Below are 27,141 nucleotides of genomic sequence, written 5' to 3'. Positions count from 1 at the left end.
TGAAAAAAACATTTCTCTAAAGATCAACAATCAGTGACTTTATTGTAAATGTGCATCACACAAGTTGTAATATAAAGAATATAAAGAACCAAAACAGATACAGCTGGCTAGGTATTTTGAACTTTTCCCCAGTGTCTCCCACAGTTTCTTTAGAACTCAGGTAATTGATATTGGCATGATAAGTAGGACAACATCAATAATAATAAAATATCTTGGGTCATAATGTTAGAAACGCTCAATTCGAATCCAACTGAGGAAAGAATAACCTCCTGTTTGCATTGTCAGCACAACTGGGAAGCTGGGCATCTTGCTGGAAGGCTAACCCAAGGCTAATTCATGTGCTGGCTAATTAGCTCCCAACTTTCTGTTATTCAATTGACCGCACAGCCAGCAATGTTGTTCTGTATCTGATATTTGCATGAAAAATCTCCCAAAAGGCACAAACACCACAAATACAGATGAGGGGGTCGCATTCAGTGAAGCTATAGCTTTGCACGTGGCTGTGAAGTTGGGTGTTTTTACAGTAATACAAGAGTCTACAGAGACTCAAGTGGTCATTAGAAGAACTGCAGTTGTTGTTTTCATATTGGGTTCATTTTTTTTTAAAGCCCTGGAGGTTGCCGCTTCGTTGAATCTGAATTACCTGAGTATGTTATGTGAGCATTTCAGTTTCACGGGATCCATCATGTTGAATTCCTCATCATTACCGGGTCGGGTCTATCATATATTCCTTGTGCAGCACATTATTGGAAAGCGTCATTAATAGCTGGCAGTAATCACCTGTCTGAGCGTGGATTATTTACATTAAATCAAGATCAAGGAGTCAGTGGCTTTGCCTGTGGGGATGGGGGAGGTAGACGGAGGTAAAGTGATGCTGCTATAGACAGAACAGTGTGTGTGTGTGTGTGTGTGTGTGTGTGTGTGTGTGTGTGTGTGTGTGTGTGTGTGTGTGTGTGTGTGTGTAAAACAAAATGAGACAAGGACAAAATGATCAGTATTAATATTGAGTTGCTAATAAGCTCACTCTCTGAGGTTACCTTTGCTGAATAAAAACTAGCGCTAACTACTGACTGGAAAGTCTAATACCGAAGAGCAATAAATGAACACATGGAAATTCAGACTCTCTGGAGAGGCTTGTGATAGAAGTCCTTAAGTAGGGTTACAAAAACAAAAGGTTTGAGGTGAGGATAAAAAAAAAAGTTCAGGATTACTGGTTGAGTAATAGTAGTTTTGAGTCACGAGGTTCTTTGCACCATGAAGCATCAGAATTTAGAGAAATGGGCAGAGAGATCACAGTGGAAGCAATGAGCCATTATAAAGCCATTTACCAGACAGCTCCCTGCACAGTAGCAGGGTAATGAACAGGGCTCAGCTGAAGAGTTCACTCTGGAGGACTGCTACATTTACTACTTCCATTGAGACAGATGGAAAAAAACAAAGGATTATCTAAGATTCAGATGGGATGTGCTTTATCTTATTATATGACGCACAAGTGTAGGAGAGGTCTGTATCACCTTTATTATAGTAAGTCATCCAACCTACACCACAAAATAGATTGTTGTTGGTGCTGTTAACAACAAGGCATGTTGGAGGATCAAACTTCTTTTTTTTTTTCTTTTTTTTGAAAACACAACAAAACGTATTGCTTGTCCTTAAAATCAGAATATTTTCCTTATTGCTCACAGTAATATCAAACTATTATTCTTTCATGCCATCACTTCACCATTATTAATATTTTTCTCTCTCTATGCAACAACCTTGAAGTTTAAGAGTGCGGTCTGAATCATGTGTAACAATTAGTCTACACACTCACCACACAATGAATAAACAGAAAAGGCTGCAGCCTCTGTTGTAAAAGGAACCTGGTGTCAGTGCTTAGCTGGTTCAACTCACATGCCTTCAAAGAACCATTTTGCTTTTCCACCAGGTGAGGAGACAAGTCAGAGCCACGCACCACATACAGGTGCTGCTTTTGTCTTTGCAAGCTACTAGAGTCTTCAATGGGCCTGAAAATTAAACCCGACTTGGTCCGACCCGCAGGTAATGAAGCCTGGAGCCAAATTCTCAGCGCTAACCCGGCCAAAATATACAGAAAATACAACTATCTTTGTAATAATCGCAGCAAACAGCGACTATGTTTTGACGGTGAGACGTTTTGATTCTTAGATGAACGTTAGTCTTTGTTAGCCACAGGTACTTGGCTGCTTATAGCTTCGACTATGCTTGCATCAATTACATAGCAGTTTAACTAGACCAGCAAAGAGTTGGTGCTGGTCTGGAACCTGTTTCGAGAGCCAGGAGCTGGTGCTTAGGTGGTCGTAAAGCAAGAACTGGTTTTAAGTCAGGCTCTGGCTCCGAACTAACACTGACACCAGCTCAGGGGTATTTGTGTCACAACATGCTGCCCCTGTGTGTTTAATTAAAAGGGACATAATGGAAATATAACTTTTTGAAGGCTCTACAACATATTGTATATTTGGGTGTTTGCCTTCCGGACCCCAAAATGTGAGAATTGACCCAAAAAAACTGTAATTTTCAGGCTCCCTAGGTTGAAATCCATGCCGTTTTATGAGCTGTTCCCTCAGTTGTCATCCAATGATGTCATTAGTTTTCAAATTTGCATAATACCACCCCAACCTACCTGTATAGTAGAGGGGTTGGGGTTGGATGAACAGTGGTTCATTTGCATTTAAAGGGACAGGCACTGAAACCAGCTGTTCTGAGCAGATGAAAAGAGCTGTGATGTTTGATCCTTGGGGTATTTTGACTGAAGCATGTCACAGACACGTCTTTAGGACACCTGGAAACTATTTTAATTTGTGGAAAAGGCGCATAATATGTCTCCTTTAAAGCTGCACGTGTTGAACTCACAGTCATGCAGTAGTTGTTCTACTAGGTTTGCACCATATGAATGTGACAGTTGAGGTTCCTGTCACTATGCCTCCAATTGATCATGTGCCCTGGCTACTTGGCCAAGGGGACATCCCTTTGGGTGACTGGCAAGCGCGCGTGACTCTTACCCGGGAGGTGTGGGTTCAATCCCCGCCCGGGCCCTCTTCACCTTGCCACATTCTGGCGTTGTTGGCAGGATCCATGTAGTACTAGTGGTGGGTCCATGGATTCCTAATGTGTGGCAGCCTGCGCGAAAGCACGAGGACGTGCTTGTGAAAAGAGGGGGAGAGATGTGACAGTTGAGGTTCCTGTCACTATGCCTCCAATTGATCATGTGCCCTGGCTACTTGGCCAAGGGGATGCCCCTTTGGGTGACTGGCAAGCGCACATGACTCTTACCCGGTTCAATCCCCGCCCGGGCCCTCTTCACCTTGCCACATGAAAATCTGTATAATGTGAGATGGATTTGTTCAACTTTGCAATGTTTGTACGACTTAACTGAGCCAACAAGGTATAGTATGTCAATACTGACAAATGTTTCAAGTGTCTACTGCCATAATGCTTCTAATTAATGTGGATGTTAAGGGGTTTTATGTGTGAATGTACTACAACTCCAATGTCTTCCACTAATAATGTGCTAGCTGACTTTACAGTCAGCACCAAACTGGCACCACAGCCCATGAATCCAGATCTCCAACTGACAAGTCAAATGTTCGCATGCTGAGTGTGGATGCAGGGTTTTCCCTATGTTTCTGAAGGGCTTACAGTATATTGAGGTTGCAGCAGTGAGACAGTGGGGTTTCACCCAGCGGGTGCTCTGTGGGTACGGCTTATCCAACTCTTATTTTGTTGAGGAAAAAAGTTTCTAGGGCAGCAACAATCATGTTTTCAGCAGTACTGTAGGTCACTGTGTATTTAACTCAATGATACATCTCTATAATAATCTCTATAATCTTACTGACTCGAAAATACTGAGTGAACCTGACTGAAAAACACTGATGGTCATCACTATCGGTCACCTCCTGCTGGAGAGAGGGCAGCAGCTCAGCGGTTTTAAATATAGCTTTAAATTTACACTTTTAGCTTGTTCATAAAAAGATGACTGTTAGTGTAACTTACAGTATAGTGCACTGGCTGTGTGGTTGTGGATGGGAGAAGGCAAGGCAAGGCAATTTTATTTGTATAGCCCGTTTTCACAAACAGTTTGTCTCAAAGGGCTTTACATGGCATCACAACAACATCCTCTGCCCTTAGACCCTCACATCGACTGAGGAAAAACTCCATGGAAAACCATTTTTAACAGGGAAAAAAAGGGAGAAGTTCATAATGTGTCTTTATGCTTGTTGAACAGTCGGTGTGATAAATGAAGATCACTGAATTTTTTTTACTTGTAAACATTTTGCTTACACTTTCAGTGCTGCGACTGTTGTTGTTGTTAACTCCACTAAATGTTGAAATCTCACTGGTCTGTGTGTGCGTGTCAGAGACACCAAAACACAATGAAGTACATACAAAAAAGCTATGAATGCTGTAATTGCGTGGTGCATTTACTGTAAATGTTTGTTTTTTCTAACTCAAGGCCTTTCTGTCAGTCTTTTGTGATATGTTGAGTAAACATGTTTGACTCACACTGACAACTAAAGGGCAATTCTGCAAGTCCTGTTGCTTTTCCGCTGTTTTGATAACCCTCATCCTGGCCATGTGTATTTGTTTACAAGAGAGCCGGCAAGAAAGCAATCAATAGAGCTGTACATAACGTTATCATATACGATGTTACGACATGCATATTTGTGTAGTCTTATCTGTCATGAAAAAGAGATTATGGACTAAAATCCTGCATAGCTTCTCTTTAAAATATGATTTTTCCAGTCAGCACTTAATTCTTAAGTTTGAATGAGATGAAACACGCAATATTAATATTTGTTAAGTTGTAAATGTATTTTAAAGCAACTTAAAATTCTGTTTTTGTTTTGTTGTTTAAATCAAACACAATCCACAAAACAGACACGTTGTTGTCCTTCCTAACAGGGGGTGCTGCATCTGTCGTGGTGATAAAACCATAAACTTATAAAACCCATCCTGCTTCTCTCGAACCTGCTCTTCTCTGTACCTCCAGCTCTGTTGACGGAGGTTGTGAAAGATGTGGGGTGGTCCCACAGCCAGCTGTTTCAGCAGCCATAAAAGTTCATTTCCCTCATTTCCATTTCAGTCTTTCACCCCTCCCTATAGTTTTGCTTCTGTCTAACGTAGCCAGGCGTGGCTCAACAGACACAATCCACTGCAGCGGGATTCATTCGTTCATTTAATTATTCTGCATTGATTGTTGGGCATTTGCCAGGTTCCAATACAATGTCTTGGTACAAAGACTGTGACTGATAAAAATGAGCTAAAAAAGTTATTTCGTCAAACATGGCTTAAATCATCTCCATGGTCCTGCACAAGGTCCCAAGGCTTCCAAAGCAAAGTGGAGGTTTCATGTCATGGTTTCAAACACTTAAGGCCCCCACAGAGTCCGTGCAACGCTATTTTTTTACGACCGCACAGACACATACTTGGTGTCACACAATAGACTGCTCGGCGTGAAGTCTTCACATCGACCTGTTTTAAATGTGACATCATGCGCTCGACTATGAAACCTCAAACGTCCACGGACAGTGCTCGTGGACGTTTAATGTGACAAAACTCTTATCAGATGAGGAACCTCGGAACAAAATCTTATCAAATTAGGTTTGAACTCAAACATGTGTCTGTTAAAGATCTCAGTGTGAAAACAGGACAAGGAAAACCTTTTGCAGAGCATCATTTCATGTGCTGCACAAATACACTCAAAGCACATTTTGCCTTTACGTAGTTGATAGTGTAGTCAAGAGAGAAAGGAAATGGGGAGGCAGAGAGAGGGGGAATGACATACAGCAAAGGGCCAACAGTCTTGGACCCATTCACATGTTGACCATATCTCAGGAATTCCTTTAGGGAATTTTCTCAAATTTGGCATATACATTTCACTTGGACTCAAGGATTAACTGATTTATTTTTTGGTGGTTAACAGTCAAGGTCACTGTGACCTTTCGGCAACACAATAATTCCTTCACTTATATAATTCAACAGAAATGCCCAATGCAATGATGAAGAGATGACATTTTATATCAGAAAGGTTAAAGGTCATCTTCACCATCAAATCATAATGTTCTGAAAAAGGCCATTATTTAATGCTGTAACTCAAGAACAGAAGGAGGGGAGATCGTGACCATATTTCCTTCAGCCTGACGGGCTGGTGGAGGCACACAACCATGAGGCAGTAATTCTAGTTTTTCGGCAATGTACGTTGAAATATCACAATGATAAAAACACTGCTCTGTCTATACTACTGTGTTGGTGACGGATGGATGATTCTGCTGTTGCATTTACATTTGATCAATAATTTGAAACAATTTCCCCTGCCAGCATTTAGTCCTGAGCATTGTGTGACAAAGTGCACCGCTCTCATTTTCAGCCCAGGTATTTTGTATCGCTACATAAAGGCCAGTCCCTCAGTGATTCTGATCCTTTGTTTGATTTCTCCACGCGAATATTAAAAATGTCAGTGATTTCCAAAACCAAATGCAGTAGCCCCCCTCCAGGGTCAAAGTAAATTACCTTCTCCCCATCCTCCTGCTCTACTTGTCCTCCACATCCTTTATATTTTTATGTATGGTTTGAACATCTTCTTCAGGCCTCAATGTTCCCAAAGAAGGTTGAGCATTGTATCTTTTTTCCTCAAATAAAAGACGAAGAGGTTTGCACATTCAGTCTCTGTTTCAAATGAAAATGCATTGTTGGAGCTGTGACATTGATCGCAGGGTGGTTCACATTACATCTGTGGGCGCAGGGTAAGGATAAGCTGGTGTGTGTATCTGTCTGTGTGTGTACTTTCATTTACATTGTGTAAGCATGGGAAAAAAAAGAGCTATTGAGCCCAAAAGCATTGTTTGATGTTTAAACCTATTTCACAGATGAAGAAGAATACTTTCCGAACTTCCACAAACTGTGCGATTGCAGGGAGGTTAAGTTACAACGGGACACAATCCATGCAATTAAAAAGAAACGAGAAAATAAAATCAATGCAGATCACTTACACTGTGGTGACAAAGGACTCAACAGGGGACAACACAGACCTAAATCTTAATTAGCAAGAATATTGATGCTGTAGCAGCACAAGGGGCAATCCGATGTAGGAGCACAATGTGCTGAAATGAAACTACCAAACATGCGCTACAGGTTTTGATCCAGAAGTAAACAGGAAAAATAGACGAACACGAACTTCAGTATTCGGTCTGCCTTGAGTTGTAATTGAAAATGAAATGGTGACTTAAGGTGAAGAGGTACTCCCAGAACTAATTTTTTTTCACATGCCCCCAAGTGCTTGACTTGTAATAGAAAAATCTAGAGTTAAAAAATCTGTCCAGACTATCTGGGCTGCCGTGATCCATCACAGCATGGAGGAATTTACTGGTTGAGACATGAATCCTTTGTGGCAGTTTAGGTTTAAGGTACGTTAGCTCAGTATTCTGTTATGTCTTGTCAGCAGAAGAGCGAGAGGAGGATCGTATGTCTGGTTGGGGAGAATCACTCAACCAGGACTTCATTTCTCCTGTCTAATAAAGGATGTTTACAATGAGAGATCATGAAAATAAACGTATTTTGTGGCTGTACTGAGAAATAAGATATTCGTTTCTGAATAAAGACTTAATTGAATATCACCTAAGAGCAACTTCGTACCTCCACGGGTTTGGTCCCTTGATCTTTTGATCAGCAAAATGCCACTTAGACGGAACTCGCTCTTGTTTTATGATCAGCAACCATCTGTCTCAGTACAACACCTCCTCCTCTTCCCTCTTTCATCTCCAGTACATTGCTGCATTATAAATGCCCTTATCTGTGGCTAAAATTATTAAATCTGCACTCTAAGACCTCTTGCATGCGTCTACACAACTATGTTTTCATTTTAAAAAGGCATTTTCAACAACAATATCTGTGCTGCTGATTATTTTATCTTCATCAGAAATTATCTCTGTCCATACCGTCACCTCTGAAAACACAATATGATGTAAACAGGAAGTAGATTCTCCTCTCTGCAGCCAATTAGTTACCAGGAAAGAGGAACAATAACGACAGTGGCATTGTCAAAATGCAGAGTTTAACTGAATAACAGTTGTTAGCAAAGACAACAAGGTAAGTAACACCTGCAAAAGAGATGTGCTAAATAAGAAGCATGAATGAAAATACGTCAACTTCTGGCACTCTTTTGAAGCATTGTAATCTTGTCTGACTAAACGTGTCCAACTTGTGATCAACTGTGTAACTTTGCCCTTTGCTGCCCTTTCAAAGTGCATTAACTTTAGGGCAGTAAACACTCCCTAGTGTGACTTCTTGTGGGAGATCCTGCTCTATACCCCAGACCCACAAAGAGATGTAGATATCTCATGGTGTCCTGGGTTTGCTCTATAGGGTCCGTTAAACCACTCTTGGTACATCTCCAAAATGAACACACGCACGCACACACACACACACACACACACACACACACACACACACACACACACACACACACACACACACACACACACACACACACACACACACACACAGAGCTGGCCTAAGCTAAAGACTTTGTGGATTGTTGAGATAATCTGTTGAGGAGATAACCTCAATGCCGATGCTCAAAGAAGCAGAGTTACAAGGTGAAAACATTTTTAAATAGGTTTTTATAGCTCAAGCTGATGGTATGCTCGATCAGAAGTGTTTATCTGTGGGTTTGGCACTGTTTCTTACAGTAACATAAGATTAAAGGGATAGTTCAACATTTTGGCAAATTCTCCCATTGCCATCATCCCTAGTAGTCACAGGAGTATGTTAATTACCTTTATTTGTCAGTGCATGTTGTTTTGAGAGAAATAATATTGGAACATTACGAGACAGAGTTTTTGAGGCAAATGCAGCCGGAACTACACTCCAGACACGGATGCTGGGCGGAGTGATTTAAAAAACGCAAGTAGTTCTGAGTATTTGCTTCATGTGTCGTAAAGTTACATAATTATACGTTATTATTATTTCATAGTGTGGTGAATGTGCAGGTCACAACTTCTCCACAAGAGTGTTTTGGAGTTGTTGTATGTGTGTATTTAGGGAAAACTGAAAACTGTGCCGCGTATCTGGTTCAAAACAACATACACTGACAAATTAAGGTAACTAACATACTATGAATAGGGATTATGGCAATGGAATGGAATTTGCCAAAATGTTGAACTATCCCTTTAAGAAAAAAAGTTAAAATGATACCATCTGGGAGACACTACCCTGATAACTCCTGTCAATGCCTGAACCCAGGGGCTGATATAGTCTGATCATTCTGTGGGTATTGTGGATAAGTAATAACAAGCGTTTCCTCACCCAAATGGATTTCTTTCATGTACGTGGTTTGATTATGCAGCTTCACCTTAACCCCGGATCAGTATTAAGATGTAAAAGGAATACAAACAACATTTCAAGTATTCTTCAGACATTTACACTTTAACATCAGTTTATATTTATAGTGAAAATGAGAAAGAGATAATTGATGAATATGGGTCATTCTTGTCTGCATACTTCTTCTGTGCCACAGGAAACTGAGGGACCAGTATAATGACATGCAGGTCACATAAAGAATCAGAGGAGCTGAATGCGTTCATCTATCTATTCATGTGAACGACCCCCAGAACCAGACCCCCTCAGGGAAACATGACCTATTATAATAAAAAATTCCCGGGGAGAGACATGGCTTTCTATAGATTTATTGTGTGATCTAGGTGCCACTAAGTAATCAGTTCATTTGATATACAGTGTTCATAGATGGCGTCACCCACTTTCAGTGTTATAGCCTCATGTAAAATCATTTAAATTCGCTTTTCTTCCTCATCTATTTAAATTCAATACCTCCTGATAACTAACAAAAAACAAACTTTGCTAATTAGGTAGCGCACCCAGATGGAAGCTTATCTATTCAGTGAAAGAGTCACGTAAAAGACTGCGAGAAAGAAGATTTTCCGCTCTGATGAAACCAAAATTGAACTGTTAGGCCACCTCCGAAGTGTCATGTTGGGAGGAAACAAAGCACCACTCAACACCTGAACAAGCCAACGTGTTTTCTGCAGCAGGAACTGGGACGAGACTTCTCAGAGTTGAGGGAAATTGAGTACATTGTAAGTACAAAGAGATTCTTTATGTTAACTAGATCCTGAGCACTCAGGACCTCAGTTTGGACCACAGGACAGTGACTGTTAGCACTAAGCCAAGTAAACACAAGTTGTGTTTTTTGGGACTCTCTGAATGTGAATGATTGGCCTGGCCAGAGCCCTGACTTCAACCTAACAGGGCATTTCTGGAAAGATGTGAAAATGGCTGTGCACCAAAGATCCCCATCCAACCTGACAGTTCAATATAGGAGCTGAAGAAAATGTCAGAAAATCCCCAACGTACAACGGTTGTCACCTTATACCCAAAAGGACACTTCTAATTGGTGCTCTAGTTGGATATTTCTACCTGCTGGATGAAATGTCATTCTTAGTAAACCAACTATTAACCAAAAATATGAATCCAGATGTAAACCATCAATATTCTGTCAATTGCTGCTTCAAACCATATAATTGGTGATACACCAATGGACTATACCATTGCCATCTTTAGCATGGCAATTGTTTGATGTGGTTTTACTGTAATGCTGAGTTTATTTAAATAAAGAGATTCAGCCGAATCCAGGATATGAAACAAATGAAAATTAATCTGACACATACAGTAAATGCTGCAAATCCATTACTTTCATAAAAAACATCATGACAACATTTGAAAATCGGCATGATGAATCGTTGTGTAGTCAGTTTAAAAAGGTTGCAGAGCTTTCCTGCATGAAGCACAGGTTTTTGATTCATTGAGTTGACAAAATAGTTCAGATGACCAGGCTCAAAAAGTGAAACATTGTTTAAATATAAAATAAGTAAAGCTAGACTGATAAATTGGCCATACAGTAGGCTACAGAAGAGCCACAGTAGGTTCAAACTGTGTATAATTTTCACAATATAAAACATCACACTTCGTGTAAATTGCTACATATAATACAAATAATCTGAGGCATACATACCATTTTTAATATGTATCATTATCGACTAAATAATTGTGATCGGATTTTTAAATCCCCCTAAATGGATGAATTCTACTGTGAGATGACAACACTGTGAATAGAGAAAGAAAAAGGCACAGGTTCAAGTAAAGAGGGCTTAACAGGGTTTAAGGGCTTCCTTTGATGTGTTTAAAGGTGCACACTGTGATGCAGGTAACCCTCAGGATAAATGTTGCATTGATACTGCATGCTTAACACAAACAAGAGCAGAATTCCCACTAAACCCTGTCTGTGAGCATGATATGCCTGTAACAAATGGATTTAGTCAGTAGGATTAGACCACCCAGACTGTACCGTGTACATCTCTTGTTGGCTAAAAAGCTTATGTGCACCAAAACACTGCTTTTTTTTTCAAGAGAAAGTACAGGACTGTGTACTGGGTAAATTGCTTGTTTCCAATGGATAAGCCATTGTTTGGTACTTAGATTTAGGATTAGTTCCCACTCATGGCGCGGCAGTTAATATTCTACAGTGCTCCTGTGACAGCTACAAGGACAAGCACCTAGAAGTGGACACTTGGCATTGTGATGGTTATTAACCCCAGATCTCTGTTTGGACTTGGATTGTTTTGTTTGTGTGGTTTTGTTTGTTTGTACCTGTATTTTTTCTATGTTCAACTTGAAGTTGGAGACACCGACACAAAGAATTCCTCAAAACTCAATGCAGCAGGGTTTATTATCAGTAGAGTATCAGTATCACTACATATGTGTGCAGAGAATGATCCTTGTACAGCACACGTGCCTGTGAGACGTGATGATAACTTGGACTTTTCATGGCCCGAGAGCATAAAAATGGATTATCTTTCAAGTTCTTGTGAAGCTCTGACATCCCAGTGGGAATGAGCTATTATATTATTCTCTCTAATTCAGCATTTGTAAAGCACAGAAATAATTTCAGATCTTCCCTTGGGAGAAGTAGAGAGTGATGTTAATATTGTAGCAAAACATGTGAGAACTTACATTTTAGAAATAGAAAGAGAGTATGACACTTGGCTGCAGCAACCTACTTTTACTGTCACCATCCACTGACACAAAGACAGGACAGTGGATGGTCTAAGAACTAAAGGCAAGTTTGACTCAAAAGAGTTGTTTTCCTCTGTGCTTGGGGGCATGTACAGCTCAGTCTGTATCTGAGTTGATAACCACGTTTTGGTGAGGCCACCGCCTATACGCAGCACTTCATGTTTTTCAGCTTGAGATAGATAAAAAACGACTTTCATACCCTGCTGAGGAAATGCTGCAGAGACACAAGCTGTAGGCTGCCACCGATAGTGGCACTGTCCAGCTAATGGGCAACCCATCAGTGTAGCAACCCGCCAAGCTGGCCACAGACCAGCCCATCTGGCTGGTGGCGAACCTGACTGACTATAAACTATAGCTTATTGCAGTGGAGGGGCTGCTACTCTGTTTCTATTATAACAGGAGAAGGAATTGCCTCTAAAGCCCTTCAAACTGTTTAATTTTAACATGCATTGATTGCCAATGTGTGCTTTGTGATTCTCTGTGAGTGGTCATGCCCATAATGAATCTTTTACACTTAAAGCAGAAGTAAGCGATCCGGTCGTTTTGGCTAATGCTGTGTTCCAGGCAGGCTTTTGAAACCGTAAATTACAGCTTCAAGTCACAACTTACGATTTTGTAGCGTTTCAGGCAACCCACTCGTGTTTTTCCGACCTGTTTTACCTGTGAAAGTGCACTATAACTGCCACTCGTAACTTCCGACCTGTGAACTCGTACCAGATCGAACTGGTACGACTTCACAGGTCGGAAAAACACGAGTTACGAGTTTCCTTGAACGCACCATAACAGTCCTCGTCCCTACGTCGCCACATTCACGGCATCCCTTGGCTGCACACACAGCCCTGCATGCCGTTCTCTCTCCTCATTGGATAAAAACTGTAGGATACGATAAATGTTTTCTCCTCGGTTCAGAGCAGAGCAGAGGGACTGGGAGACCCGTGTTTCGGTCCAAACACTCTATGTAAGTGATTGCTGTCGGAAGATATAACTATTTAAGACTTATATTAACACAAATATATCACTTACTTCTGCTTTAATGATTATTTTAAGTACCTAGCTAGTACTGATTCAACTGTGTTCTTGAACAATTCAAACAGTGCATTTGTGTTCAACAAATTCATCAAAGATAAAACACGGCTCAGTAAAGACTTGTGTAAAACTTTGTGTATGATACTGTAAGAACTGGCAGTCCTCCAGATAGCCATGGTTTATCTGTTGAATTTGTAGATTTGTCATTATAGGTGTTTCATTGGGGATGAAAAAATCTCCCTAAATATGGTCAGAAATGCTCTAAATGATCTGATGATAGAACGTGTTTGCATCAATTCATTCTGAAAACGCAACCAGCCCTATGGCATTTGCCATACTGATGGAGGAAATGTAATCAGTCAGTCAGTCAGTCAGTCAGTCTGACTGACTGAGAAAAAGGGGGGGGAAAAAAAGGCTATATGTTTCTGTAATTACTTCACATACTTAATATTTATTCCTACTTGGTAAGTTGGATTTGGAAACTTAAGTAGGGCTTAGTGTCTTAGGAACTGTTCTTAGAATATGATTAAATATAACAACAGCACTTTTTTTTATCCGTTTTGCAAGCTTACTAAAATTGTGCCTTCTTGCCCTCCTGTACGCTTTTAAAGTATTTACTGTCACAAAATATTTTGTTTTCCTTTTAGCGAACTCAGACATTTCTGCATACAGTAAATTATATACTTTACATGCATCCATTTAAATAATATGTAAGCTTGTGTCTCCCTCTCTCTTCTTGTCATAAGGTTTATCACTAAGCCTGATGTTGGAGGTGGGTGCCATATTTAGAGAATACTTTCAGTGATAAAAAATGATAATTTTGAGATTTGTAATGACCAAAAATGATGTTCCAATCATCTAACTGCCTGGAACTAACCATAATGCTGTGTTATTAGCTGTCCCTGTTGTGCATACTGATACATTTTGTAACCCCTGCTCCTCAGCCAAGTCCTGCATCTGTAAAGTTATCAAGACTTTTGTAAAAGTAATTTTGCTTATTATTCCCTCTTAAATACATGTGCACAGCATACACTTGACATGATATAAAATAGCACTAGATTAAAATGAATGAACCAGTGCTTGACAGCTGAACCGCTCTGAAATGAAGTGATAAAGCCAGGACTACAGCTTCCTGTTGACAGTTACCTACGGTATAATATTCTGTGAAGTGACCTCTATCATTGAGTCGTAGCAGGAACCTTTGGCAGGATTATGACAACCTCTCTTCAACCCCAGCGTGAACCAAACACTGTAGCAGTTTTGAACTCAAGCAGCAGCAATTTAGAGACTCACTGAAACTGCTGGCTGATGTTTATTTGGTGCACTCTTTGGATCACTTGATGACAACTCTGTGCATTTCCACTGTTTTATTGAGCTCCCTTTGTGCTCAAAATACAATAAAACACAGTAAGATGTAAATGGAAAAATTAGAATAAAATAAATGTACGTAACAGTGGTTCATGCATAAAACCCTGACACGTTAATACAGGGCATTGCATGAAAGTTGACACAATTTACTTCTAATATAACAATGACAGAATCTGCAATACCACCACAATTAAAAAAAGGCCCTTATGTAAAATATATAGATTTACTGAAAATAAACACAACGCATCCTTATGTTAACTATATGAATAACGCATGAATGTCTGTACTTTAAATAAAGATAATCTTGATGTAATGAGATTCATTTTAATAGGCACAGTGTCACAGCTGATAAAGGAGAACACATGGCTCTGAAGGCAGAAAAAAATCTTGTATCACCATGACAGATAGGCTTATGCTGAAACATTAATGACGGTGCCAACGCAGAAACACTGGAGAAAACTAAACAAGCCTTCAGTCAACACGTCCCCATATAAGTAATCTCTGTGAGACAGTCACTGGCAATGCTCTTTCAACAAGTTTAAATCCAGGCCTGTCTAATGAGACAAATTGCTTGAAGTTTTTTTCCCCCTCAGTAATAAAAACATTCTCACTTTTTCTGACACTTTATTTCTTTCTCTCTGTCTTTCTTTCTTTCTCTTGCTGTCCATCACACACATTTTTCCATTTATTCCTTCATTTCTGTATTTATTTGTTTATATCTTATGCTATGTTCTACTGTAACTAACCCTCTTAGCGGGGGTCCTTCAGGAAGCATGTCACATATTCACTTTAAAAATAGCAAAATAATCAAGGGAAATAAACAAGTGGATGTATATTTTCATTTAAACGCAGGCTGTATGTAATAATTCCTGACATTGTATAGAACAGATTTGCATAATTTAGACTAAAGGTCAGATTTGTGTCATATTCAGTCTGACAATACCTCCTGTTTTGCTTGTTTAGTCTGCACAGTCACACACACACTGACTATTCTTCACCTGTCACAGTGACTCAAATGTCAGCACTTGACTGTTGTTGCTCAAGGAAATTCATCATTTCAGTCAAATTCCTCTAAAATAGTCCAGCCAGCAGTCCTCATCATTGACTGTAACAATGACAACTTAAGAGATTTAATTATCCTGGGAAACCAATTTTCATGGATGGATCACTTAAGAAAGACTTCATAAATAATTTCTGTTAAGTCTCAAAGTCTCCACAGCAACAATGACTGTGAGGAAACATTTGGAGAGAAGAAGATAGTTACTGACTTAATGGTATCTGCACTTTTAAATTGAAGAAGGATGGCAGTGCTATGAAATGGTAATGACCCATCCTCTTCTACAAATTGAGACAGTGACTGTTGGCTGATGGGCATGAGCCCAGGAAGCCATATGCAGTGATTGCTCATGTGCATAGTGCATAGCCACGCTGGTGACATAAACTGTATCAATCCACGTTCAAGTCCTTTGGGAGCAGAACAGCTGTGTGTGCAAATACAGGATGCTTCACCATCAGCTCTTGAGTAGTGAGGCGAACACATACACAAGGGAGAGTGGGGATGGATAGCAGTAGGCTGGATGGCTACAGACAGAGACAGACCAACAAATCCATCCACCTGGTCATTGTGTGGTGGAGTATTTCATAAGTTTAGGTAATTTTATGTGGCTGCTACAAGTGCTGTGTCAAGAATATGGTGATGCTAAAGTGCTGCAGGCTTTCTATTAGCCTTCCTGACAGGACACTACTGTGACCAGAACTCCCACAAGTCTGATGGTGCATGAATTATTTACACCTCATTTTACTACCTCTTGTGGCCTTGTATATAAAGACAGAGAAAGATATTCTTCTGCAGCTGCCCATTGTAATTACATTTCAGAGTGGTTACAAATCACCTAAGTTAACTACAGCTCAATTCTCAAATCAATAGATCCATTAAATACCTTGAAAGGCAGTTTTAATTTAACCCTTTATACAAACAATGGCTGCTGAGAGTAAAAAATAATAACACTACGGGAGTGAAAGACCAAGCAAATCACTGGTAAAGGCTAGCAAGTTGTCAATAATTAATGCATGTCACATAATGTAACTCAACTTCCTCAACGGACATGGTTTTAGGCAGCAATTTTGCCAAGACATTATCAGCTACGACCATATTCTACATGATATCCCTGCAGGTGAGAGCTCCTTTAACAACCCATGTGAGCGGTGTAAAAACTGCATGATATTTGTATTCGAGATGGAAGTTGTTCCAAGATGCTGAACTATTTTAACTGGAAAGGAGCTTATAACTAATCAGAGGTGGTCAAATGGACAGTCACATGGCTGTTATATGAAGTAAAATTATGGCCGAGAGTTGGTGAAAAAAGAAAAGGAAAAGAAGCCCTCAGGCAGCTGTTGGATTGAAAGAATATTCTGAAGTTGCTGTGGCAAATTATGTCAGTAAAATGCTAAAATCTAAAGAAAATTGTAAGACATGATGGTCATGATGAGACCATCCATTTTCCAATCTATAGTATGTTATACTGTGTTTATTATGGCCCATCCACGGTGAGCATGGAAGTCTGACAACCAAGCTTTACAGTACATGTGATCAAATCAGGTATAGGCTGCTCCCCGCAATCATCTTTATCCAGTCTTCTCCATACTCACATGAGTGTTGAAGACCCTCAAGAGATCGATGGAGACCCCAGGTGGTGACCTTTTCAGGACCCTACTCATAGTCTCAAAGACAGCTGAATCCTCTGGGGAAAAAACAGTCAGAGCCTTACTTTCAGCAGCTTGCAGTTGCACAGAGGTGGTTCTCTGGTTCTCTGGGTAATGCTCCAATATAGCGTTTTTTGCCTTGGGGCTGATGCATATCCAATGCTTCATACCAAATGCATCTGCAGAGTCAGCCCCTCTCAGGGAGTTTGGTTTCAGAGACCGTGCTGTGTGTGGAAGTGAGGCCAACTGTTGGTAAATTTCCACATCATGCACCAAGCCATGCAGCTTACATACTGTAGCATCAGGCCACCAGGCACAGTTTGCTGGTGAGTTTGGCTCCAGTTTTACCTCGGTCTGGGAAGATGAAAAAATTCTATGAAAAATGTCCTCTGAATCATTCATCGTCTGGTCGATCCCCTGGGACCAATTTGCCTTGGGAGACCCTACCAGGAGGTGCTGCTTTGTTTAGGTGCTGAAGAGCGATGACACTGTATGGTGAACACATACTTTGCATTAGAGGTTGTTTTGTGAGTCTGATATTATAGCTGTGATATCCAGCATCTGTCTACAGTAACAGCCATGATGATAATCACTGTAAAAACATGATCAATGCATGTGTCTGTCCTACGGTGGACTTGTCCTGTTGGGCTTTGGATGTAGCAGAAGTAAAAGTCAATAGCAGTCTGTATGTCTAGGCCGTTTACCAGGAAGGATCTTTGCGGTGCAGCAGCATCTGGAGCTGTTGGTCTTCCAGTGTTCTGCAGAGCTATTGCATCTTTAAAATGCCTCATTGTGAAACTTTGATGACAGCCACACTCCAACTGTCAAATATGAGTTGTTATTTGGGAGGTGAGGTTGCTTGAGAGTCTCTAGCAGACTAATGAGGTCAGAGGTTTTTGTAATGGACCAGCAAATTAAGAGGATGCCTTTCTGACCCCAAACATGCTGCACCAAAAAGTCAGTTTTACAGCTGGGGTTAGGCAGATGCGACCTCATTATGAAATATTTGGCATTGCCATATGGCAATAAAAGGGAGCAAGCAGTGGTGTGGTGTCTTCTTTTAGAGGATTTTGTGTCAGAGGCTTCTGCACAAGACAGAAAAAAGGTTAGTTTATGATCAATATTCCTCCATCAGCCTGTTTGATCATTATTCTCTGTGTATTTTGTGTTGCTGCAAAAATCAATACATTTATACACAGGAAACATGAGAAGTGTAAGTACTGGGCATCTTATCTTTATGTAAAATAAAAGATAGACAAGATAAAGACATGTATCAGATTATAATCTTCTGCAAAAATCAATGTGTGCTTGAAATTTTTCCTCTAAAACGGACATAGCTGCTAGAAATGAAGCTGCTCAGCGAGACCTAGGGGCTTACATTGTCCATTTAACGTGACAGCTGGAATCCACTCTGTAAATGCAGAAGTATGTTTATTATGTGAATGTGAATGTAGCTGTAGTACTGTACATTCAGACTGCCTTGCTGTTGACTGATGAGTTGTTTGTTTATTTTAAACTCATAAACTCTTCGTCTTTGGCTTTGGTAATGTTTTATCACTAATTCTAATATATTCTATTGCCTGTCTTCATTAACTGACATGTCCTTTTGCATATGTTTTATGTTTTTTGGGAATCAAACACACAAAGTCCTGTGCTTGTATTGACCTATCCTAATGTAGATTTGGCACTCAACAAAACGTAATATGGGTCATAAGATCTTGCTGCACAAACTACCTGTCCTGGGGGCTTGATATTTTTTAGAGATTGTCTCATTATTGTAGTGCTTTGTATTTGAAGGTAGGGTTGGAGATCTTATTTTGGAGCATTTTTTACTGAATTGCTTAAAATCCTCCTCACACCCCAATTACAACAAAGTAATTAAATGCTTTTTCACATAAATGAAAAAGCCAATCACCTCTGGAACGGACAATCCTGTAAAAACACCATCTAATCATTTTGAACGCCACGTTCAAATCAATTGGATATGCAATGTGTCAATCAAGCAGCCATCTGTCCCTCCCTCCCCTGCGCGTACCTCTTTGTGCACTAAGCATTTGCTTCAGTCTTCAACAAGTTACGACACCGAAAAGACAACAGCAGTAATCTTCCACACTCCAGTCTGGTCGGTGGCAATGTAGCTCTGAGCTGGATGCTGGATGGTTTATTATGATGTTAGGTGTTTTCTTTCACGTGAATGAGCCATGAGGAAAAGCTGACAGAGAGTTAGCAATGCTGCGCAGGGTACTGAATGTAATCTCAATTTGAGTGATGCGGCTTTACATGATAGACTACTGTTGTGTGTAGCGGGGCTTCACCTTGATATGATCCTTACGCTGAACAAGCTTTGTATGTTCCTGCGCTCTGGAGTTGCGGCTTCAGAGAGAAATCTCAGGAAAGGGGCTTGACTTATGAATTGTGTATTTTCAAAATGTGGCCTGCTAGAACCATTTTTTCCAGGATCTCGTATCCTTCCTTTAAATATTCTGTCAAACTCCTCATCTTCCATTTGTTTGCTACAGTCTACAGAACTCAACACTCTTGTTCTGTTGGATGTTGACCTATTTTTTTTTTTTTTTTTTTACATCTATTATACACAGAGTTTCACATTGTAAGATCCAATAGTCTTGGACTCTTTTTTTTCTCCACCTCTGCTCTTCGCACTCAGACTGTACACCTCATTAAAATAACCATGATTAATAGATTAGAGATTGCTCTAGAAACTGTGCAGTCCCATGGAAGACCATCAGTCTCACATGTGTAATAGGAAGGTTTACGTATGTCATACTTATTAGGAAAAATGAATATGTTTAAGTACTTAGTAATTCCCACATAGCCTGAGGCTAAATGCATCAGTTGTCAAGGTTATTGAGTGCCTATACCTCAGAAGAATATGCATCTGACTGGCAAAGCCTGAACTGTTTTGAAGAATTAACAGCTGAAGATTTGCCTTGGAAAATATTCAATAATACATACACACATATGCTTTCAAAAATCTTAGTTTCATTGCTTTATATAATCTTAATTAAATGCAGATGTGATGAGAATCATTTTCCCCTTTATTTATTTATTTGTTTAATCTGTCACCGCTATTTATGTATGCATTTTTGTTTTGATTATTTCATATGTATTTAAATTTCTCTGTAACACTTGCATCAACTCTCATTGTTCTCACACATGCTCTATATATAAATCTGACTTAAGTCTAATTGGCATAGAGCTGTTGATTTGCAGTGACATATTTCTTGACATGGTGTAGTAGATGTTCAAACCTGGTAAGCCTACACGCTGTGTACATTGTTACAGTTGGTATTGTGATGTTGGCTTGAATGCCATACATTTTATTTTGAATTATTCACATTAAAGCTGCAGATGGTTCCACTGCTATGACGCAAATCAGGGCCATTACACCCAAAGCAAACGAACAAGACTGATAAATGAATATTGAATGAATGCTCTGCAGTTTTTCAGAAGGTCACAATAAGTTATTACGGTTGCACTCAGGACTTCTTCAAGGGAATGGTTAAAGACACGCTGCTTAGACTCAGCTTTTCATTTTGTCTTTGTTACACATTCCTGTGAGCACATAATGAAAGATAATTGGCCACTGCAGCTTGTAGAGGAGCCCAAACTCTATGGAAACAGTTCATCAGTTCCATCTGTTATACTTCTGATGGCTGCTGACCAAAGGGCAAGCAATGATATATTCATCCCTGTCACACCTTCACCCCTCCACACAGCCATAATGAGTGGGTATTCCTCTGAGCTCTTCCCACACATACACATACACACTCTCCCTCTTTCTATGTCTCTGTCCGATCACCCACATACACTCACATACACCCACACTCAAACAAAGCTTGGCTAAATGTGGCTCTCCATCATGTCTGCCACCAAACAGGTCCCAGGTTTCTGCTGCTGGCCCAGTGTCCCCCCCCTCGAGCCCGGTAAGAAGCCCTCTCAGAATCAACAATGTCAACAGAAAGCCGAACTGATCTTACTGTCACTGCAGCAGAGAGAAACTTTACATGTAACACCCTTCACGTCTTAACTTGCGATGTTCTTGTCTCGCACTGTGGATAACGTCTTAAGGGACCTGAAGGTCAGTTACAGAATCCATATCGGTGGGAGTAAAAGTTTTTGCATTGACGCACAGTGACAGTTTCTCTAGTTTAACACGTCACTGCTGTTATAAATGTCACAACGATGCTCTTATAATATAAACAGAAAAATAAATGTGTATAGCAAAAAATAGATTTTTTTCACTGCCTCACTTAATTGTGATTATAATATCTACGATTCATTTTTCTCCTAAGACAGTTTGAGTAAACAAAGACATCTGTGGTGTCACACATAATACATTGCACAGCTCTAAATGTAATTAATTGTGTAAAATGACTGACAGCACTAAGTGATTTTCTGTGTGTTAGGGTACATTTAATGGTTTGGATTGATGGCACTCCTTATAAACTAATTCAAACAATACATTACACGAGAAAAATACATTATTTGGTATCTAGAAAGTTTATAGGGTGGAGAAGCTCCAGGCATTTTTTCAGTTTCATAGAGTTGGAATAAGAAATTCTTTTCAATTAACCCATTTAGACTTATCTTAAAAACCTCTAGCTGCAAGAAACCTTTTAATGACTCAGACCTTTGTTTATTTAATTATTCTCATTCATTATGCTCTTAATAATTTGGAGGCATGGACAAGGTTTTTGGCAAAGATTAGCTTATTCACTTGATATATTCTTAAGACCCTGTAACATCAGGGAAAAATAACACACATTATTCACCAATAAGGACCTTGTATTTAATGAGTGAGGTAATTGATTTGATTGGATATAATTGGATCAAATCAAAGCTGAACCAGATAATCAAAACAGTGCGATAAAAAACGCCAGGTGGAAACAGAAAACTTTTTTTTCCAGTTGAGAAAGATTTTCACGCATTTGGCTCAGTCAGTCACAATTAGCTCAGGATGTGTGAGGAATAATTAAAGCAGTGTGATGCAAATCACCAGACTGAAGTTACTTCAAAGTTTGTTATACACCAGTTTAGGCTTCCTAGTGTTGGAAGCTGAACATCAGAGGTCAACAGGCTGGTGTCGATCGCATCAATGACTCACATAAGAGGGTTTTTTTTTAAAGTATAGCATACACACATCCTTGTGTGTGTGCAACTCCATAATATTCTTTTGCACAATCTGTGACAGTGAGAAAGACTTCACTATATAAATATCATTACACCAGATGAATTAAAATGTTAAATTTTTCTCCCAAATCATGTATTTTTCTTTGCTGTGACATTTGCATTTGTGGTAAAGCAAATTTAGCAAAAGAACTAGATTTTTGATGGAACAGAAAATGTTCTGGACATTGAACCAACCTTGTGAACCACAATACACACACACACACACACACACACACACACACACACACACACACTGACTTCTGCTGCAGACGTTCTTTTGCCAAACCTTTCCCCTGGTGTGCTGTTTATACTCTGACCTGATCTTAAATTAGTTTCTATTCAGCTCTCTCCTTATTGTTACTCACAGTGGGAAGGTTGAATTTTTCTACCGCTGCTTTTTTTGGGGCTCTGCAGTTTCAAATTCCTTCATATTATATTTCGAAAGCTGTAATCTCAAACCACAATCTATTAATGGGGTTCCCTATTACTATAAATATTTAGCATTGTCTGGCATATTGTGTTTGTTCTCATTTCCGTGATTCAGTGCTTGTGCATTCGCACAGTTTCTGGAATTTATGTCCAGGTGGAGCTTTACAAATATGGGGGTATTACATTAGCAATGCAATTTTTACCACTGCACGGGGAGGTTGTGCATCTGGTATCTCTCCACTGCCCATGTTCACGTGCCAGGATATATTATCCACACTGATTCTGCTCCTCAGTCACAGCCAGGGTCATGCTGCAAATCAGCAATGCTGCTTGTTAATGGGCACATCGTAATAACTCACGTCCAAAACAGCCCTCAACACCAGAGAGAATAAAATACAGCTATCCTGTCAGATGGTCACGTTTGTTTGCAAAACAGTGTGGCAATGCAAACATGTATTCATGAAGCTGTATGTGAACACATATGTGTGATTCAACCTATAAACAATGCAATAGAAACACATGGCATGTGCAAGCTCTAATAAGCATGACTTAGGCTTGAGGAAGCACGACGGCTGAAATGCTCAGCAAACCACAGATGCCAGAACCAACAACAACAAAATCATCTGAGTTTCAATGAATTAATAAGTTGCAAACACAGTGCATGGTGTTTTTCCATGAGCTGAAAGTGGTGTTGATTAGGAAGCAAACCACTATTACAAGTGAATATCACAGACACTGCTTAAAGTTTTTGGTTTTTAAATTTGATGCAATGTTATTTGGAAAGTCTCTGTCTAGTTAGTACAAATTTAATGTAGGTAAACAGAAATCCCATTGCACGGCCAGTCTTCACTTTGAGATGATGGTTGGTTGCAAGTGAAGTGAAGCTCAACTGTTACTCACAACACAATTAAATTACTTCACTGATTTTATTTATTTAGAGAGTCATAGTGAAGCAATTCCTGTGTGTGCTGGTCCATTTTGAGCTTCACTTTTGTGTTGCCTCGAAGGCATTTCTGTTATTCATCTGTAATGTGTGCTTTAAAATAATTCATTCATGTGTTGTAGTTAAAAAATAAGAGTAAAAAGGTTAAAAGTTTATTTTGACAGTCAAGTCACTGATGATATCACTTCCTGAAAGGTCACCTTTGGTAGTTGATTTCCTGTTGAGTCCTTTTCTTCCTGGACTGAGAGTTGTCTGAAGCTATCGTAGCCATCCGCTGAGAAATACTGTACAGGCAATGCCGGAAGTACATTTCATGTTTTACAGTTCTAACCCTAAGGTGTTAAAAACAATAAATAGTGATATAATATTTGTAATTAAAAAAAGGACATTTTGCCTATGTTATTTACACATTTAAAAACATTCTGCTGATTATAATTACGGTAATTCATTGTACCTACAATTATGTTAATTCATGTTTAATGTTGTTTGAAATACAATATTTGCTGTATTTAGAGTTTTCACCGAATGTCATTGAAGACTACTGAGTAAACGGTCAACTCCACTCTTGTTTTCATTGGACACAGTTTAACTCGGTGTAAACAAATACAGTCCAATCCACTGATATAAACCAAGACTTAGACTACAGTCAATGGAATATCTGAATTCACAATGACCATGCAGCTACAACAGTAAAATGTTGCTCACACATAAATGTATTAGAAATAACACTAACAAAACATTAGTCACCAATCACTGTCACTGCATTATACATATAGTTTGAATTTGGCAAAACTTCGTATTAGATTTTGCTCACAGTTTTTACATTTATTATTATTTATAAACAAGGAGCCAAGAAATAAAGTTGGTAAAAGTGTCCCACTTCTTAAATGTCTTCATTGGTTGTGTGAATAATGCAGGCCTGTTATTTCGCCTGTAAATATTTATCAGGCAGTGTAGTGACACATCAACCAACTCCAAGCTCTCATGTTCTTGAATAACTTCTACACACTCCTCCGCCCGGATCTGCACCTGGAGTCTTCTCTCCCACACAGCTGTCTGACTATACACACACTCTCTATGTACAGTATCTCTCACACAAACACACACAGAAACACACACACACACACACACACACACACACACACACACACACACACACACATGCTCGAAACATGGCTGTCTTGTGAAAGAGTTTGCTGCACTTCAGATCATTCTTTTATTGACGTATCTATTTGTTTGTATGGGAATTTGCATGATTAAGAAGAGCCGTACAGAAGTACGCAATGGCACAAGACAGATGAGCTTTTGATATTTCTCAATATAACAGAATACATATTTTAAAAAAAAAAACATTGTAAAATATCAGTAAATACATTTTGTTTTGCTTCATTTCATTAAAAGCAAATACATCAGCCAAATGAAGCTTTAAAGCTCGTCACTTACATTAGGGGTCATACAAAACTCATCAGAGCTCGTATTATGCTATACGTAGCAATGCAGTGTGGCAGTCATTTAAAATCCATTACTCCGTTAACATTCTTGAACACATTTTTAACAGTTCCCTGAATAAATCTCCTGAAAACTAATTGGAAGTCACACTCCATGTCCCTGGTATAGAAACCCCCTTGGCTAAATGACAAGCAAAGGTGTGTCAGTGGTGGAGCACTTTGGCGTGCAACCTAGTCTGTGGCAGCAACGATGCATATATTTCCTTATAATGGATGAAAACTTTATAGATTGTAAAAGTGAATATGTGAGACAAAGTGTTATGGTCCTATTACCAATATAATGTGGTGTTTGTCTTTCGAGGTTCAAGGATGAGAGAAAACAATTCATGAAGGCTGTTATGTTAGCATAAACCTATTATTTAAACCTTAGTATCTGGCTGTTTTCTGTAATTTGCAGTAAAGCAGGACAGTCATGTTTGCACCGTCACCTCCCTTGCTGTTATGGATTTTGTTCCGATTAAAGGAATTAACCATGGTACAAGTTTGCTAATGTAATTAATTTCTGCTCATCCACCTACACAACTCAGTATTTGGTGAAACACCTTCCTGGAACTTACCACAGTGTAAGATTATTTTCTGCTTCAATGGGGTCTATCCTCTAAGTCATTATTTCCTATTAGCATCACAAGTTTTGATTGATTTTGGGAGTTAATGTGAAAATGAAGGTTCATTACTTTGGCTTGTATACCAGATTTTTTTTTCATTATTGTAATCTGTTTAATCACAATTCCTTAAGGCTTTAGAAAGATTATACTTTTTTTCCCATTAATGTGTGTTTCCTTTTTTTTTAATTGTTTTTTTTCTTCTTCCCATAACATCTGTTATCCCGTGATTACTGGAGTTTGACTGTTGTTGTTTTTTGTACTATAGTAATATATTCTCTAAGAGTGACAATTGAAATGTTCTTACAACAAATGAAAATTGAAATTATTCCACACATACTTCAAAAACAACAACTGACAAGCACCTACGGTGATGAAACAATGGTTTTCTTCTTTCTTTCTGATTCTACAAAGACATTCAAGTTGTCCTAAATCAGGACTAAAATGGTTTTGCCAGATGTTTGCTTGTTTGGCAAACTATCCAAATTAACGGTCTTCACTTGTTTTGGCTCTCACTCCCTCAAGCATAAAGCTCATAAAAACGCAATATGGTGTAGAAGTATTAAACCAGAGACGAGCTCACTAAGCACAAGAGTACAAGAAAACACCAAATACGGAGGTCAAGAATAAATGTTTTTTCACCATTTTTGCCAATTTGTTACCTCAATTTGTGGACTTGGCTCAATATTTTTGATGGTTGATTATAGCATGTGTTTCATTTACTTATTTTATTCCACTATCACCCCTCTTGGAGAATGGAGATAGATTCACATGTCAAAATTTTAGTCTCAGTTGCTGTGATTCGGCATAGGACAAATGATAGAACACTAGTGAATAATAGACATAGTTGTTGAGTCTTTGATACTGTCATTTTTGAAAAGCCTTTCAAATCTGACAGTAGCATCGCCACAGTACACTGTCACGACTCTTTTCTACTAGACACATTCATGTGAATAACACAAGTCAAGACTGACACATGGTAGACTTAATTCTTACACCACAGGAAACCCACCACAGATATGAAATAGGTGATCTGATAAGACGTTGAAGCACCTTTTCTGCATGTATTTCCATACAATTGAAGGAGCACTGACTTCCCAGAACTTGCTACAGCTCACAAGTGAATAATATACGACTCTGGTATGTAACATTCAAAGACAAATATGAGTGTTAACCCTGTGGAAAAACAGGTGGCAAAACACATTTCACCACACTTTCTTTGGAGCAGTTACAGTCCACACCCAGGCTGTAATAGTCAGTTTGAATT

This window comes from Trachurus trachurus, assembly GCF_905171665.1.
Source record: "Trachurus trachurus genome assembly, chromosome: 3".
In the NCBI taxonomy this organism is placed as follows: Eukaryota; Metazoa; Chordata; class Actinopteri; order Carangiformes; family Carangidae; genus Trachurus; species Trachurus trachurus.
Note: the sequence above shows the minus strand (reverse complement) of the source record.